Source organism: Mirounga leonina, unplaced genomic scaffold (assembly GCF_011800145.1).
Source record: "Mirounga leonina isolate KUSES-001 unplaced genomic scaffold, KU_Mleo_1.0 Mir_114, whole genome shotgun sequence".
Taxonomy (NCBI): domain Eukaryota; kingdom Metazoa; phylum Chordata; class Mammalia; order Carnivora; family Phocidae; genus Mirounga; species Mirounga leonina.
This window is the reverse complement of record NW_023270265.1, coordinates 35,580,281-35,599,971: the sequence shown is the minus strand read 5'-3', so window position 1 is coordinate 35,599,971 and position 19,691 is coordinate 35,580,281.

Genomic DNA, 19,691 nt, shown 5'->3' with positions numbered 1-19,691 from the left:
TCACACATTCTCAGGCTCTTGCTTGTTGGAAATTGAAATCATTCCCTTTACAAAAACAACCTATCCTTCTCTGTGAGGTCTCATCCACTTGGTCAGAACTCCTTTCTCGGGGTTTATTTGATGATAAATTATATCAAGAAATTAAACAGAAACCCCATTAGTAATGTTGACAATATTCCCCCCACACACATGAAATATTTAATGAAAACCAGGAGCTGGGGAGTTGAATTTGCACACAAAGAACCTGTGTAAGATGGATGTTCTTTGAATGCAGTTGCGAGCTTTTTTCCCCCAAAGATCTTTGCAAATACCCAAGAGCTGTCCCTTATTTTGCTTTTGGTGACATGGAAACATCCATTTAGTAATTTCCTGCCTCAGTTGTTCCCACGCAAAATGGGATATCCAGAGGGGATTTTAAAAGTCTTGGGACATTCTAAATATGGAAGCAGAAGGGTATATCCAGCCCAAATGGTTGGTACCATTTGCAAAAGAGTTGCAAGTGTGAATGGCCAAAAGAATCCTTACATTTCAGTGGATGAGTGAGCTTGCTCACATTCAAAAGAAGGTGGTTTCTGCTAAATGCCAAGTACATGCAGCTGAAGGAGTAGTTGAGGGTCCTTTTTAGATATATCTCACCCTCTCTAAGTCAGTTGGACCATACCATAGAGATAAACAGGAACACTCTTCTATACTGATTCTCTACCCCGACTGTACATGAAAATCACCTATGGACATTCAGAAAGCCCTGTTTCTGATCACAGCAGACCAAGTAATTAACATTTGGTTATGGGAGAATCCAGACATCTGCATTTTTTTTGGGGGGGGGGGTATACAGTACTAAGAGCCTTGACAAATGCTTAGGGTTATGTAATCACCAACATAATCAAGATAGGGTGCTACCAGACAAACAAGCTTCTCCATGCTGCCACTTTGGAGTCACAACCCCCTTCCTTCCCTTAGGCCCTGATGAGCACTGATTTGTTCTTTGTCCCTATGGTTTTTTCTTTTCCAGAATGTCAAATAAATGGAATCATATGATAGGTAGGCTTTTCAGTCTGGCTTCTTCCACTTAGCCTCATATACCCACTTGCTGCAAGTATCCATAGTTCATTCCTTTTTTTTTTTTTTAATTTTTTTTTATTCTTATATTATCCCCATACATTGCATCATTAGTTTTAGATGTAGTGTTCCATGATTCATTGTTTGTGCATAACACCCAGTGCTCCATGCAGAATGTGCCCTCCTCAATACCCATCACCAGGCTAACCCATCCTCCCACCCCCCTCCCCTCTAGAACCCTCAGTTTGTTTTTCAGAGTCCATCATCTCTCATGGCTCATCTACCCCTCTGATTTCCCCCCTTCATTCTTCCCCTCCTGCTACCTTCTTCGTCTTCTTCTTCTTTTTTTTTTTCTTAACATATATTGCATTATTTGTTTCAGAGGTACAGATCTGAGATTCAACAGTCTTGCACAATTCACAGCGCTTACCAGAGCACATACCCTCCCCAGTGTCTATCACCCAGTCACCCCATCCCTCCCACCCCAACCCCCACTCCAGCAACCCTCAGTTTGTTTCCTGCGATTAAGAATTCCTCATATCAGTGAGATCATATGATACATGTCTTTCTCTGTTTGACTTATTTCGCTCAACATAATACCCTCCAGTTCCATCCACGTCATTGCAAATGGCAAGATCTCATTCCTTTTGATGGCTGCATAATATTCCATTGTATATATATACCACATCTTCTTTATCCATTCATCTGTCGATGGACATCTTGGCTCTTTCCACAGTTTGGCTATTGTGGACAATGCTGCTATAAACATCGGGGTGCACGTACCCTTTTGGATCCCTACTTTTGTATCTTTGGTGTAAATACCCAGTAGTGCAATTGCTGGATCATATGGTAGCTCTATTTTCAACTTTTTGAGGAACCTCCATACTGTTTTCCAGAGTGGCTGCACCAGCTTGCATTCCCACCAACAGTGTAGGAGGGTTCCCCTTTCTCCGCATCCCCACCAACATCTGTCGTTTCCTGACTTGTTAATTTTAGCCATTCTGACTGGTGTGAGGTGGTATCTCATTGAGGTTTTGATTTGGATTTCCCTGATGCCGAGCGATATTGAGCACTTTTTCATGTGTCTGTTGGCCAATTGGATGTCTTCTTTGGGAAAATGTCTGTTCATGTCTTCTGCCCATTTCTTGATTGGATTCTTTGTTCTTTGGGTGTTGAGTTTGATGAGTTCTTTATAGATTTTGGATACCAGTCCTTTATCTGATATGTCATTTGCAAATATCTTCTCCCATTCTGTTGGTTGTCTTTTGGTTTTGTTGACTGTGTCCTTTGCTTTGCAAAAGCTTTTTATCTTAATGAAGTCCCAATAGTTCATTTTTGCCCTTGCTTCCCTTGCCTTTGGCGATGTTTCTAGGAAGAAGTTGCTGCGGCTGAGGTCGAAGAGGTTGCTGCCTGTGTTCTTCTTTAGGATTTTGATGGACTCCTGTCTCACATCGAGGTCTTTCAACCATTTGGAGTCTATTTTTGTGTGTGGTGTAAGGAAATGGTCCAGTTTCATTCTTCTGCATGTGGCTATCCAATTTTCCCAACACCATTTGTTGAAGAGACTGTCTTTTTTCCATTGGACATTCTTTCCTGCTTTGTCGAAGATTAGTTGACCATAGAGTTGAGGGTCCATTTCTGGGCTCTCTATTCTGTTCCATTGATCTATGTGCCTGTTTTTGTGCCAGTACCATGCTGTCTTGATGATGACAGCTTTGTAATAGAGCTGGAAGTCCGGAATTGTGATGCCGCCAGCTTTGCTTTTCTTTTTCAACATTCCTCTGGCTATGTGGGGTCTTTTCTGGTTCCATACAAATTTTAGGATTATTTGTTCCATTTCTTTGAAAAAAGTGGATGGTATTTTGATGGGGATTGCATTGAATGTGTAGAATGCTCTAGGTAGCATTGACATCTTCACAATATTTGTTCTTCCAATCCATGAGCATGGAACGTTTTTCCATTTCTTTGTGTCTTCCTCAATTTCTTTCATGAGTATTTTATAGTTTTCTGAGTACAGATCCTTTGTCTCTTTGGTTAGATTTATTCCCAGGTATCTTATGGTTTTGGGTGCAATTGTAAATGGGATCGACTCCTTAATTTCTCTTTCTTCTGTCTTGTTGTTGGTGTATAGGAATGCCACTGACTTCTGTGCATTGATTTTATATCCTGCCACTTGACTGAATTCCTGTATGAGTTCTAGCAGTTTTGGGGTGGAGTCTTTGGGGTTTTCCACATAAAGTATCATATCATCTGCAAAGAGTGAGAGTTTGACTTCTTCTTTGCCGATTTGGATGCCTTTGATTCCTTTTTGTCTGACTGCTGTGGCTAGGACTTCCAATACTATGTTGAATAGCAGTGGTGATAGTGGACATCCCCGCCGCATTCCTGACCTTAGGGGGAAAGCTCTCAGTTTTTCCCCATTGACAGTGATATTCGCTGTAGGTTTTTCATAGATGGCTTTTATGATATTGAGGTATGTACCCTCTATGCCTATACTCTGAAGAGTTTTGATCAAGAAAGGATGCTGTACTTTGTCAAATGCTTTTTCTGCATCTATTGAGAGGATCATATGATTCTTGTTCTTTCTTTTGTTAATGTATTGTATCATGTTGATTGATTTGCGGATGTTGAACCAACCTTGCAGCCCAGGGATAAATCCCACTTGGTCGTGGTGAATAATCCTTTTAATGTACTGTTGGATCCTATTGGCTAGTATTTTGGTGAGAATTTTTGCATCCATGTTCATCAGGGATATTGGTCTGTAATTCTTTTTGATGGGGTCTTTGTCTGGTTTTGGGATCTAGGTAATGCTGGCCTCATAAAATGAGTTTGGAAGTTTTCCTTCCGTTTCTATTTTTTGGAATAGTTTCAGAAGAATGGGTATTAATTCTTCTTTAAATGTTTGGTAGAATTCCCCTGGGAAGCCATCTGGCCCTGGGCTTTTGTTTTTTGGGAGATTTTTGATGACTGCTTCAATTTCCTTAGTGGTTATAGGTCTGTGCAGGTTTTCTATTTCTTCCTGGTTCAGTTTTGGTAGTTGATACATCTCTAGGAATGCATCCATTTCTTCCAGGTTATCTAATTTGCTGGCATAGAGTTGCTCATAACATGTTCTTATAATTGTTTGTATTTCTTTGGTGTTGGTTGTGATCTCTCCTCTTTCATTCATGATTTTGTTGATTGGGGTCATTTCTCTTTTTGATAAGTCTGGCCAAGGGTTTATCAATCTTGTTAATTCTTTCAAAGAACCAGCTCCTAGTTTCGTTGATCTGTTCTACTGTTCTTTTAGTTTCTATTTCATTGATTTCTGCTCTGATCTTTATGATTTCTCTTCTCCTGCTGGGTTTAGGCTTTATTTGCTGTTCTTTCTCCACCTCCTTTAGGTGTAGGGTTAGGTTGTGTACTTGAGACCTTTCTTGTTTCTTGAGAAAGGCTTGTATTGCTATATACTTTCCTCTTAGGACTGCCTTTGCTGCATCCCAAAGATTTTGAATAGTTGTGTTTTCATTTTCATTGGTTTCCATGAATTTTTTTAATTCTTCTTTAATTTCCTGGTTGACCCATTCATTCTTCAGTAGGATGCTCTTTAGCCTCCATGTATTTGAGTTCTTTCTGACTTTCCTCTTGTGATTGAGTTCTAGTTTCAAAGCATTGTGTTCTGAAAATAGGCAGGGAATGATCCCAATCTTTTGATACCGGTTGAGACCTGATTTATAACCTAGGATGTGATCTATTCTGGAGAATGTTCCATGGGCACTAGAGAAGAATGTGTATTCCGTTGCTTTGGGATGCAATGTTCTGAATACAGACATCTGCATATTTTTAATGCACTTACAGTCAGGGTCTTGTCAGGATGAAAAACCAGAAACAAAGAATTTAATTAAAGTAATTTTTAACAAGTTAACTAGTCATTGAGGAATGCAGGAAGCAGCTTCTATTTGTAAGGGTGGGGCAAACAAAGGAATGAAGTCAGTGGTATTAAAACAGAGTGTTGGGGGGTTGCCTAGCAGAGCAGAGACCCTGACCTCTGGGCAGGGAGTGGGGGAGGGGGTTGGCCTGGGTATGCAGTCAGCTGTTGCTGGGCCCTGAGCTCAGAAGAAGGATCCTATGGTGGTGGATGGGACCAGACTTTGGAGGAGGAGACACTGGCCTTCTGGAGATTTTATCTCAGATACAAATGGTTCTGGGATTGCCAAAAACTGGAAACTGAACCAGCTGTTGCTACTGGAACCAACTGCCAAGGCCAGGGTGACACTGGTAGGAACAGAGAGCAAACAGGAGGGAACAAACTCCCTTCCCTGTATTCCATCCTCTCAGTCTCCTGTAGTGCCCCCTATTGGCAGATCTGGTTAAGGAGAAATGCCCTTGGCAGAATCCCAGCCCTTGCATCTCTAAGTGGAACAAAGAAGGGTAGGTTTGAAGTAAGAAATAAAAATGAAAAACCAACACGGTTTGGTCCCTTAGGTGATTCTATGGGGAGAGCAGTGTTGAGAACCACCGACTATGGAAAGTTATGACTTCGGACTCTGCTCAGGCATTCCTGGTTTGCTTTTGTTTTGCCCCAGTTCCCAGTTAGGTCAGCCTGCCCATAATCAGCCTGCTTCTTTGGTCTCCATGTGTACCTTTGGACTCTTGGCCTTTGGGTTCCCACAGTTATGGCTTAGATTTGGTCCATGTGTTCTCCCAGCTTTGAAAAACTCCAGCCCTCACTGGCCCTACAGGACCCAAGATAAGGCAATAAGAGCAGAGGGTTGGACTTTGATTTCCAAGGAGTTTGTTTGGGCTCACGATTTCAGGGACCATATATCCCTGGGAGCAGCAGCTCTTTGTGCTGATGGCCAGTCGCAACAGCAGTGTGCTGCTATGGGCTTTGATATCTGTTATCCTGTGAGGTGTGGCTGAATGAAAATGACAGCTTTCATGCCTCTGCTTTTGTCCTCTGGTGAGCCTGGTTGGGTTCTTTCTATTAAATTTGGGGTTCATCACTTACAAAATACCCAACAGGTTAGATCATAAAAGAAATAAAGCTAGTCCTTCTCAAATACTCATTCAAATCATTAGATTGAGTGTCAGCAGGCTTCAGTCAGTTATTCAACAAATACATATTGAGCACTGACTGTGATCTAGGTAGTGTTCTAGGCACTAGGGGTATCGCAGTGAACAAAGCAAAGGTATTATCCTCATGGAGGTCACATCCTGCTCGGGAAGAGAGACAATAAGTAAATAAATAAGTAAACCTCTAATGTACCAGATGGCATATTAGTAATGTATTACTGTGTAGCAAATTACTTCAAATTTTGGACCTTAAAACAACAAAGATTTATTACCTCACAGCTTCTGAGAGTCAGAATTCTGGAAGCAGAGTAGTTGCACGGTTCTGGCTTAGGGTCTGTCTTGAGGTTGTGGTCAAGTTATCAGGTGGGTTGTGGTCTCATCTGAAGATTTGCCTGACTCGGGCAGATCTGCTTCCTTATTTTCCTACCATGATCATCACCATGTGGACCTCTCCAGAGAGCTGCTTACAACTTGGGGACTAGCTTCCCCAGAGTGAGTGATCCAAGAGAAAGAGAGAGTGATTAAGATGGAAGCCATGGTATCTTTTATAGTCTAATCTTGGAAGTGGCATGCCACTAATTCTGTCATATTCTATTGTCCCTGACCCTGATAAAAAGTGGGAGGAGAGTACACAAGGGCAAGAATACCACAGATGCAGAGATCTTCGGGGCTGTCTTGGAGGCTGGCTACCATGGATGGTAATAAATGCAATGGAGCAAACGAAGCAGAGTAAAAGGATAGGAAAGGCTGTGGTTTGGGATGACTGTTAATTGCCCTTGATACAGATGGTCAGTGAGGACTTCACTGACACAGAGCAGAGACCTGAAGATGAAGGAGTAGCTTTATGGCTTGCTTTTTAAAGGTTTCCATTTAGGGGTCACATTTTCTGGGAAGACTTCCCTCAGCTCCTGCCCCACCTATCCCGTTCACTAAGAACCCCTACATAGACTCCCAGGGAGCCCACACCTAATCTCTGAAAACTTTCATCACCCTGTGGGGCCTTCTTTCTACTTGTTCCACTAGAGGGGACATTTCTTAGTGCCATGGACAATGTTTCTTTCATCTCTGTAACCCAGTAAAAGATCAGTAAATATTTGATGAATGAATGAAATAAACGAATGAATTTACTTTCTCGGCAGTCTTTTTTTAGAGATATAGCTTGAACTCCTCTTTAACAGTACATGTTTTGTTATGTTTTGTTTTAATTAAGCATCGGTTATCTCTTGTCTAAAACAAAACAAAAAAAATCCTTGGACATGGATTGATATAGCTGCTTGAAACATACATCTCCCCCTCTGCTGCTATGCCAACTGCATTGCCTACAGACCCTGTTAGTTTATGAAGCACCATATGGAACACAAATAAGTGGCAACTTATTGAATGGGAACATTTTGTGAGAAAAATATTTTTGTTCCCATGCAGTAACGTTTCTATTAAATAGCTTCTAAATATGTAAAAAAAAAAAAAAAAAAAAAGCTCCAAGTGGCAAGAGAATACCCTAAGGAATCTAGAAAGCATGCAAAACAGCAATATTATTTTATAATGAAAAACAGATATGAGTAATACTATTTCTTCCTATCCTCCTTTCTTTTGGCAATCACTTTCTTTCTAAATATATGTCCTTTGTCCACGAAATCACATGCTCTGATTCACCCAAGCCCTGGGCGGGAGGCACCCACTTATACAAAGGACGGTTGGTCACTCACAGAAATATGTCTCCCTTGTGTTTTGGAACTAAACTGCCACTCGAAACATCAGCTGTCTCTCTCCTTGTGGCTCTAGAAGTCTAATTTAGGACTGTCCCCAGATTTCAGCCCTGAGAACTCATGGTACCAGAGCCATAGAAACTGTAATATGCACAGGAATCACCTGGGTGTCTTGTTAACAGCAGCTTCTGGTTCAGAAGTTCCAGGGTGGAGCCTAAGAGTCAGCGTTTCTAACAGACTACTGGGTGACTGGGGGTAGGAGGTGGGGTTGGTCCTTATATCATGCTTTGAATAATAAGAAACTAAAATAGGATTGGAGAGTCCAGAGTTTACCTGTCTGCCTACATCTGTAGATGATTTGAGATTTCTCTTTCCTTTTTTTTTTAATCATCCTAATGAGGAAATCCCTAGTAATCAAGAAACAATTTATTTCATTATTTTGTAAAATTGTTAAACCACATATTCTCCATAAGATAATTTATATTTTAGGTCTCTGTTCCTTAAAAGCTTAGTTTGAAAAACAACATGTTTTGCCATACATCATCACTTGAACAAATAAATGCCAAGGAATCCACAATTTAGATTTCAAACCAAACTAAATCCTTACCCCTTATCTCCACATCAAACGTTCTGTGTTTCAAGCATTTCCAAATTGGAAGTGAGCAAAGAGAAATATAGTCATTAAAAATAAAATGATAAAGTTGCATTGATCATCACGTATAGAATTCCGGGTCAACACCTTTCTTCTGCACTCCAGTTGCGTGGGAGGAATAGGGTATTTCACTCATGATTTATTTTACTTTTATTATTTTAGAAGTTATTATTTTTATATTTTAAATTTGTATTATTTTAAATAGCATTTTATTTAAAAATGATAAAAATATATTTATGTGACATTGATCTAGTTCTCATAGTAGTACATAAAGTGTGCAGGTTTATCACTAGACTTTAGCCTAGGTATATTCAAATTATCTTATGAAGATATGCAAAGATAACATCATATTGGCTGGAGGTTGTTAGCTTGTGTTTATTTCTTAAAGATTTATCGAAGTGCAAAAATGTATCAGAATGAGTAGGACTTCCCCTGGCTGGTATCGCTCAAGCAGCTCAACCTATGCCCCCTCCCTATTCCCACCCCTAGAGCTCTCACCCCAATCTAAGTAGGAAAGTAGCACCTGTGCCCAGGAGGTTTGGAGATCACTGACCACGTCCCTGCAGCAGGTAAGCTGGTCTCAGCATTCTTGCATCAACAGGCCACCAGCTGTGAGTCATTATGGTCCCCAACTCAACCTGTCTCACAGTTCGAGAAACACCTAACTTTCACAGACAACAACTCATGGGTGAAGTTAGATATTCATTATACTTAAGGAGTTCAGAGTAATCACAGATTTATCATCTCACTTCCACTGTGAGCCTCATTGCCTCCTCAAAGAGGTTGGAAGTAGTCCTGACTTCTGAATATCTGAAAAGACAATAGTAATGGAAACCCAGCAGATTCCTTCCTTTGGTCAGTGACAGAATCTTTATACCTACTATCCTTCTCCATCTGCTTTTGTTTGCTTTTCACTATTTTCCAAATTGTCTTTGAATCACGCAAACTAAAGGACAACTAGAGCAGCACCTAGCACACAGATGTACATAGTTGTTTAAGTAGGTAGATGAATGAAAGGTGGAATCTGCAAATATCTTCAACTCAGCCATTTCAAAGGACAGAAGTGGCCATGACAGTAACAAGTAACACCTCCATGTGAATAATTAACATTTTACAAAACTTTCACCTATGTCATCTCGAACCTTCTCTGTGGCTCCGTGAAGTGAAGAAGAATAAGTACATTTCATCAATGAGAAAACTGAGACTCAGAGATAAAGGGATATGTCAAGGGCACCCATCGAATAAATGGCAGAGCCATGATTTGCCCTCAGGTCTTTCGATTCCAAATCTCATACCTCTCACACTATCCCACCTCAACTCAAGTAAGGCTAGGAGACAGACTTTTGAACCAAGAACTGCTGACATGGTCCAAAGACATTTCCAATACACCACAATTCTTAGTCTTGAGACATTTTTCTTGGCCCAAACATCCAGACTCTAAAATCAGAAAATATATCATCAGAATCTAATCTGAGTCAGTGTTTGCTACGGGGGTGGGGTTCAGGAGTTACCACAGGAAGTAAAAGGGAAGCTGAATATGAGGAGCTCCCAGTTTCCACTCTTTCCAAGTCACTTCCACCTTGTTTCTGTTTTATATGTTGGGGTGCAATTTTTAAATACACCCACTCTTACAGCATAAAGTGGGCCGAAAGTCAGGAGACATAAACCTATGTTTAGCACTAGCTTATCCCTATCTATGTCCAGTTAGCCTGGGACACTGCTCCATCACCTCTCTGTGACTCAGTTTCCTCATTTGGGAAAATGGAATGGTAGAGATCTTGTGAGAGCAAATGAAGTAATACAGTTCTACTTGGGATAGTAAATGCAAAGCATTCTCACATGCATGCCCTTGCTGGGGTAGGGGGAACGAGGAGGTACCGGGGTCGTGGTTGGCATGAGAGGAAACCGTCAAGAATTCTCTACAGCCCAGAGCAGGGTAGAACCTGCAGGGAAATTCCCGTAACTTTCCCAAGGTTCAGCCTGCCCTGGGAAAGAGCTTGAATGGTCCTGTGATGAAACTGGACCCTTTCCCTGTTCCCCATTAGGAAAATTGGCATCATCCAAAGAAGTGGAATCTTTGGGAAAAGGAAGAGTGTTTGCTGTGTTAACATTCAGTTCTTTCCCAGCAGGGACGATGAGGAGACCATCTTAGACTATACCTCATGGGAATACACCAGGAAATGTTTCCTGAACTCACGGCCTGGGAGCAAGCAGGACATCAAAAGCTGGCTTAAGTGAATTCGTAACTCATTGTTAACTGGAGTCATGTAATATGATTAGCATACTTTTTGTCTTTTTGTCAATATAATTTCAACCTGAAGAGGCAGGGTGGAGGAACGGATATACAACAAGGAACCTGGGTTGAATCTCTGGGTATAGACTCTGGTTTAATCCCTGCTCTGTCATTTACAAATGGAATGAATTCAATTTCCTCATATGTATAAAATGGGCATATGTTGGGATTTGAACAGGTCAATAAATAAGGCTTTTCTTCTCTTCCAAATAAGAATCTGAATAAAATAAAAATAGACATGAGTCGAATTGAGGGGTCAACATGAGTTTAATAACTGGCACGTTGGGATTTGAGAATACAGCCTGGATTCACAGCCAGTAATTCCTAAGATTTCTAATATTTCACCCTTTCCAAAAACAACCAAATTCGGGCAAAACCACCACATAGTCATAACCATTTACCTTCCCCAAAGGTGACTCTTGGCAACAAAGAAGAGGATAATGGGCATCAGACAGAAGATAAGGTCACCTCCAAAACAAGAAGAGGATCAGGGACCCTATGACCTTAAGTCACCTGGGAAGGAACAGGGGCCAGGGGCTGTGCAGACCCTTGGCAGCCCACCAACTGGAAAAAAGAAGAAGCTTCCTCCAGGGGTAAGAGTGTAAAAGAGAGGCTGGAAGGGTCTGTGATGGAAGCCTGGAAACATGAGGACAGAGGAAAGAGTCCCCCATAAGATACCTTTCTCTCCCCCACCTGCCTTGTGGGGTTGGTGAAATAAGTAAGATCAAGAAAATGAAGCACGAGAGAGCCAGTGAGCGAGCTTGGTGATTCTTCTTTCTTCTTTTTTCTCTCCCCGCCAACCTGCTTTAGAAAATGAGAAAGGCCAAGTTCCAAAGCAGCTTCCTGAGACACTTCCCTGAGGACCACACAGTCTACCTCAGTCTTTAATGTCAAGCTGGGACCAGCACACACCCTGGCTTCCCCAGGCATGATGGGCTTACCACCCTGGTCCCTGCTCCTGTCCGGTTGAGCGTTTGCTGGACGACAGAGTCCTAGCTGGGTGATACTTATCCAGCCACCCTCTTTCCCACAGGAAGTTTTTTAGGCAGAGAAACAACAAATCCTCCTCCCTTTGTTGCTGCTAATTTTCTTGCCCCTTTTCTCTTCCTGGTCTCCTTTGCTGAGTTCTTTTTAATAAAGGTCAGCATTTCCCAGATGTGCTTCTCTTTTCTTCTTTTCTTCCTCTTGTCATCTCTGGATGATCCCCCACTCCACATCCTCAACCGCACAAACTGCATTTGAGCCGAATTCAAAATGCATCTCCTGCCCTAACTCCCTGGCTCACATCTCCCGCTGCTGAGTCCCCACTTGGATTCCCTTCCAACACCACTAAGGCAACTCACACTCTTACCTTCCATCCCTCAAACTGCTTCTCCTTCTTGTATTCTCCAGCTCTAGTTTTCCACTCACTTTCCCTAAGTAAAAATTTTAAAAGTATCCTTGGTTGCCAATTCTCTCTTACTCCCTGCATTTAACAGATACTCAGCTGTGTTAGGGTCTCTTACATCTGGCTGCTTCCCACCACGCTGGCCATCACTGGCTTACACTAGATCTTGGTCTTGCACCTGCTGCTTTGCAATCGCCTCATAAATGGATCTCCCAGCTATAAGTATCAACCTCTCCAGTATATTACCCTCCCTCTTCCACAGTTAAGGTTGTCTACAAAAAACTCTCTTTCTTTCACACACACACACACACACACACACACACACACACACACACACCATAACTTGCAAAATACTCTTGAGTCTTTTCAACTCATGCTCCAAGTCCAGGCTTCTCAGAATGACCCACAAACCCTCTCACATCCAGTCCCCCTGCCTTGTCTCCCATTTATCCACCCTCCAAGTCTTGGGACCCAATGGCACTGAATTTATGTCACCATTCCCAGAAGAGCCCATGTCCTTTAACACTTTTTGTTTATGACCTTCCTGTGCCTTCCACTTTGAGTGTCCTTGCCCAACACACACACCTCCTCGTTGGCTTGTAAACCTATTTTTCCTTTAAGGATGATCTCAGGTATCCCTACCCTGGGAAAGCCTTCCTTGACTTCCGCACTTGTTAGTAACATGCCTTCTGCATGCCCTCAGCATTTAACTTCTGTAACGGCTATGCATAATCAAATTGTTGGTAATCCATTGGCATTTATGATTCTCCCATTATTAATGGTAGCTTTTTTTTTTTTAAGATTTTATTTATTTATTTGACATAGAGAGACACAGCGAGAGCAGGAACACAAGCAGGGGGAGGGGGAGAAGGAGAAGCAGGCTTCCCGCCGAGCAGGGAGCCCGACGCAGGGCTCGATCCCAGGACCCTGGGATCATGACCTGAGCCGAAGGCAGACGCTTAACGACTGAGCCACCCAGGCGCCCCTATTAATGGTAGCTTTTGAGAACAGAATCATTTTTTCCACCTCTTTATTTCTAGCATCTAGATATTGACCCCCTCTTAGGTACAATCACTGTGCCACTTACTGCATACAGAGATAAATGGAAGAATGAAGACTGATTTACTTTAGTGTGATAAAGTGTTCCCATTAACTGCAGGTCTGGGAATCAGGAAACACAGCTCCAGGCACTGGTGTTGTCTCTACTCAGCCTCGTGAACTTAGACAAGTCCCTCCTACAGACTGTGTTTTGGTTCTTCAGTCTGAACAATGGTCAAATAATAACTAAACAACTCTCCTAATGGGTAGTAATGGCAACAGGAGAAATTACGTGCTTTGGTGTATTTTCATGTCTAACGTGGTTAAGTTCAATATGATGAAACATACCAATGTTACAGAAAATTAACTTTCTGGCTAAATAGTCAGGTGACTTATCTCTGATACTTTATAATAAGTGAGTAAAAAAATGCTATGTGTGCAGAAGACGATTTAAAGAGTTACACAGAACTCAACTTTAATATCAATTAGTAGTCAGTAGCATCCTGATTTTATATATAGGCTTGCTTAGATATTTTTTTCCTTGACATAAATGCTTATTTTGAAATCATACCTTTCCCAGGCTGTGAATTCAGACCAGCTTGTCTTTAAACCTCTTCCTAACATTTTGAGAAATAAAGAAAATAAACAAAGAAAGAAAAATAGAGGCTCACACAATGCTGTGGTACTAGAACTCACTCTATGTTAGAATCTCTCCAAACAATTCTTAATCGCAGGAAACAAACTGAGTGTTGTTGGAGTGGGGGGTGGGGTGGGAGGGATGGGGTGACTGGGTGATAGACACTGGGGAGGGTATGTGCTCTGGTAAGCGCTGTGAATTGTGCAAGACTGTTGAATCTCAGATCTGTACCTCTGAAACAAATAATGCAATATATGTTAAGAAAAAAAAAAAAGAAGAAGAAGAAGAAGGAAGCGGGGGAAATTGGAGGGGTAGACGAACCATGAGAGATGATGGACTCTGAAAAACAAACAGGGTTCTAGAGGGGAGGGGGGTGGGAGGATGGGTTAGCCTGGTGGTGGGTATTGAGGAGGGCACATTCTGCATGGAGCACTGGGTGTTGTGCACAAACAATGAATCATGGAACACTTCATCTAAAACTAATGATGTAATGTATGGGGATTAACATAAGAATAAAAAAAAAAAACTAAAAAAAAAAAAAAAGAATCTCTCCAAACAGAATAATTCCAAATACAGAAGACTCTTTAGGCACCCAGAGTTTATCACAATATTTTTTTCCTACAAGTGGAAAAAAAAAAGAGAGAGAGAGAGAGAGAAACAACCAAAACATCCAACAAGAGGGCAATGGTTAAATGAGTTAGTGTATTTGTGCCATGGAGACAATGCAGCCATTATATATTCTGTTACAAGGATTTGTAGCAACGTGAGTAAGAACTTGTGTTACAGTTTTGTGTGAAAAAGCAAGGTAAAGAACATATGAGCAATATGAGCACGAGTATCTGAAAATAAGCACAAGAAACTAGGAAGTATACCTGTATCCCCTTGGCTCTTTCTATACCTCTCCCTCTGGCAGCTGTGAAAACAGTGAAGAAGAATCATCTTGTTTTCAGGAGTCGGAACCTCCACCAAGAACTTTTCATTGGCAGACTTCCTCTGCCAGTTTGCCCTGTGGGAAAGGATTTCAGTAGTCTCATATTCCCAGCCTTACTTCATTTCTCTGAAGTTTTTTTTTTTTTTTTAATAACTTACGTTTGACTACCAAAGTAATTTATGTTCACTCGTAAATCTCCCTAATTTTAAAGTTCCTTAACCATGTCTGGTTTGAAGTGAAATTGGAAAATGATTGTTCTTTCAGCAACCAAAACTTTTGGCAGCTTGCCTCCAAACAGAGCTTGGAATTATGTAACTCTCAGTTTAGTAGAAAAAAACTTTCTAAAAGGGCCAACTTCTCTTCTAGAACCTATCATTTCTTCTTCCTTTTTAATTTAAATTCAATTAGCCAGCATATAGTACATCATTAGTTTCTGATGTAATGTTCAATGATACATCAGTTGTGTATTACACCCAGTGCTCATCATATCACGTGCCCTCCTTAATGACCATCACCCAGTTACCCCATGCCCCCCGCCCACCTCCTCCTCTGCAACCCTCAGTTTGTTTCCCAGCATCAAGAGTCTCTCATGGTTTGTCTCCCTTTCTAATTTCTTCCCATTCAGTTTTCTCTCCCTTCCCCTAAGATCCTCTGTGCTATTTCTTATATTCCACATATGAGTGAAACCATATGATAATTGTCTTTCTCTGCTTGACTTACTTCGCTCAGCATAATACCATCCAGCTCTATCAATGTCAATGTAAATGGTGGGTATTCATCCTTTCTGGTGGCTGAGTAATATTCCATTGTGTATATGAACCACATCTTCTTTATCCATTCATCTGTTGAAGGACATCTCGTCTCTTTCCACAGTTTGGTTATTGTGGACATTGCTGCTATAAACATCGGGGTTCCCTTTCTTTTCACTACATCTGTATCTTTGGGTAGAACCCATCATTTCAAAACAGCTTTTAAGCAGATTGTAAATGGATTTTACCACCATAGTGTTATTTTCAGCATATACACTTGGAAGTGTGATACAATTTACAGGTTGTTTTTAATGCTTTGTAGTAGGTAGTCCATTCCAAAATTACCAGGTACAACAATTACAAATACAGTTTCCAGGGCCTCACCCCAAACCCACTGAACTGCAATCTCTGGGAAGGACCTCTAGATTCTGCATCTTAACAGAGGGTCCTGGTGAGTCTCTTGCACCCTTTACAGAAGAGGAATCTGAGGATCAAAGTGAGAACTTGACTTGCTTAAGGTCACACCACTGGGTGGTACCGGGACTCCTGACCTCCAGGTCAGTCCTCCTCTAAGGGGAAATTAGGCCTTAGGACAGTCCTGTGTAAAAACAGAGGCTGGATGTGATGGTTGTTCAGGCCAGATACAAATATGCCCTAATCACTGGGCTACCCAGTATTCCTTGGTTCACAGAGGTGCCTCTCTGAGGTTTTTAGAGAGAACTAAAAAAGTATTGCAAATTGAAGCAGGGCTTCTGCAAACATTTCTTAGAAAACTAGTCCTTATAAGGTAATCCATGAAGAAGGAATTCCATTACTGGGGAAGTCACTGTATCCTTTCTCCCTATCTTGAATCAGCTCAGGAAGTCACTTGTTATGTGAGCCTATAAAGGCACTGAGAAGTCCTGCAGTAAATAAACCCATTTAACTTTCCTCATTCTAGTAGCTCACTGACATATTTGACAGAAATGCCTGTGTGTGTATGTGAGTGTATGATATCTTTAACATTTTTGAGAAACTAGTGTTCTAGAGAAACCATCTGTCAAATCCATTTCACAAGCATGAGCTGGTTAGTTTGGTAGGAAAACACTAAGCTTGGAGTTTGGAGATCTCTCTGACACTTGCCAGTTCTGAGACCTTGATAATGTCTCTTGCTTCATTTTACAGTTGAGGAAACTGAAACTAAGAGATACATGCCTTTCCTGTCCACTCTACTAGGTTGTCTGGAGGACCACACAGAGCCGCCTACAGAATAAACAGCACTATAAAAGTAAAGATCCATCATCTCTTCTTCTTCCTCTCTTCCTCCTCCTCCTTCTTTCTCACATGCTCATCATTCAGGAGGTCATCTCCATCCCAGAGACCTCATCCTGTCTTTCACAGCAGGACCTTGACAAGATGACACCAGGAGTTGGTTTGTGATATTGATACGGTATCTCAGGGTGACCAGTTGATCCTGGAATTGCTGTAATATTGACATTGTCTTGTCATTCACGACAAACTCTCAAAGCATTATTATAGATGGTAGTGACTCAGGGGTGGGATCTTTCTCACTGAATTACAGGTCATTTATTCATAAAGATGTTCTTCTCTAGAGAGACTGACATTGCTAATACTATTCCAGTCAGATGGCAGATGACAGAACAGTTTTCCTTGGTCTGTGTTCCAGTGGATTGTTTTCTGACCACCATGCTTCCATCAGGAGTAGCCCCTCCCACCTCCCTAAGGGAGGGGCCCCACTGTAGAGGAAGGGGATGTGGGCTAGAAATGGAGGCATCAGGTGCTGCACACTGACCTTAGGGAAATAGTCACTCATGGGTCATTGACTCTGGTGAAGTATGACCAGGCACCATGCTTCATTCATCCCTGTGCCCCGCAATGTTTGGCACCGTTCCTGCTACCCCCGAGGTGCTTAGGAAATATTTCTGAATGAATGGATGAATAAATAAATGAACTTTGTCCTAATGCCCAGCATATTTTCTCTGGTTTAATGGAACTTCCATGAGCCATCCTTCTCACCTATGTTATACCACACCTTATCAGGAGGTTGAAAAGTTAATACAAGAGACTCATTAATACACTCAGAAAACCAGAAAGTAGAGGTCCAGAAATGAATGGAGGCTTCTTTGGACTCTTGATGATCTCACTGTGCAGTAGGGGAAATTTATTGGGCTGCAAGTATTCCAGGGTAAATCCATGGCAACATGGGAAGTCATTTTATTTCCCTTAATAGATTTTAAGCTCCCAGTGGGTAAGAGTCATCTTCATCTTCATCTTCAATATTATCTTCATCTTCGTCCTCATTGTGTAAGCTCCATGAGGACAGGGGTTTTTGCTTTGTTCTCTGACGCATCCCAAGCATTCAAAACAGCCCCTGGCACATAGCAGGTGCTTTTTTAATCCTCAGTGAATTGAGTAATTTTTATCAAGGCTAGAATTTTCTGCCTACTTCTTTCCAGGAACTGTGCTGTACTTTATATTCATTATTTTAACAAAAGGAGGAACTGGGAACCTGGAGCAGAAAGAGGTGCACAATTGTCCTAAGTCGATGGAGACACACTTCTTACTTAGGTTATCTGACTCCAGAGAACACACTCTTCCCCACATCCTTCCCCATTATGAATATCCCCAGCCACCTCTAAAGCTTTTCTAGGTCCCTCACAATGTTAGATTTCAAGTAAATGAGAGGACAAGACTCCAAACCAAAATAATGGCTCTGGACTGTTGATTGTACTTGTGTTTGGATGTCAACTGTCCAACACCAAACCAGGGTTAATAAAGGAACGGAGACAGGACTGACCAGATAAGCATGCCAGTGTTAAACCCTGCCCAGCCAGGCAGGTAACAAGATTTTTATTGACAGGAAAATAAAGACTTCATAGAAAAATATGATTTGCTCTGCCCTGTCTTTAAGTGAAAAATGAATTGGGCCAGGGACATAATGGATCACTTCCCCTTTCAAAGACACTCTCTGTAGTTTCTCTCCAGTGATACTGATAAAACCAACCAAACAGCAGGACCACTGGTTCAACTACCCCTGGGACAGGGGTACAAAAGTTTGGGAGCTTCCCAGGCCTGGAGAATGCCCATGCCACCAGGAGGGACATCCCTGTATGTGCTAAGAAGTGTGCTGAGCACTTTCCACTTGAAATGCAAAGAGGAATATACATGGGTGGGGCAGGGGGTAATATCTGGGTGCTAAGCAATTATAAAAGCCTCCTGTTCTTAATGATTATATTTAATTTATTTCAAAAAATACCTGCTAGTCACCTGCTCTGCATCGGTGCCTGTATTAGGGATTTGTGAGTGTTATGCCTGAGTTACCTAATAATAGTAGAAACACCTAATAGTATGTGACACTGCAATTTACAATGTGCTGCTAACTTCCGCTTATTTTGATTTGGCACCCAAACAATGCTATGGGATAAGCATGGCGAATTCATTATGCCTGTTTTATAGTTGAGGATACCAGGGTTCAGAGAACAGCCACTAAGAGCTAACATTTATTGGGTGCTCAAACTGTGCCAGGCACCAGGCATAGAGGTCCACAGACATTATTTTTACAACAACCCTATAAGGTAGATACTTTATTATTTCCACTGTACAGATGACAAAGCTGAGGCTTTGAGAGATTCTGTTAAGTTTCCCAACATTGCACATAGAGTAGGCGACGGAGTTGGCATTTAAACAAAGGAGATCCTGTACCCTTGCTCTGAAATTCAAGGCTATTCTGTCTTCAGAGGTTAAATAATTAGACTAACATCATGCAAATTGCCAGAGGTACAGCTCCGCTCATACCAGAGCTCTTTCCTTTATCCCTGCTGCTAGAGGAAATTATTTGTTAATATTAGAAAGGGTCCCTGCTTCAAAGGCATTTGTCATCTGGTAAGGAAAACAAGACAAACATAATAGAGAGCTAATATCAAGGCAGGGCCAAAATCTGGCCTTTAATCAATTAATAAGATCTCCAGGCATAAAATATTGTTCGTGTTCAGAATAGAAAGAAAATCAATCAGTACTGCAGCCTACTATGAGCAGCCCTTGATTGGGAATTTAGTAGGCACTAATGTTTTACTTGCCTTGGTGGAGGCATTTACTGCTCTTGAAATACCTAGATGCTGCCCACACCGCCTTGCCCCTTTGCATTTAGGCAGAACCATGTGATTCATTTTGGACAAAGAGGTTGT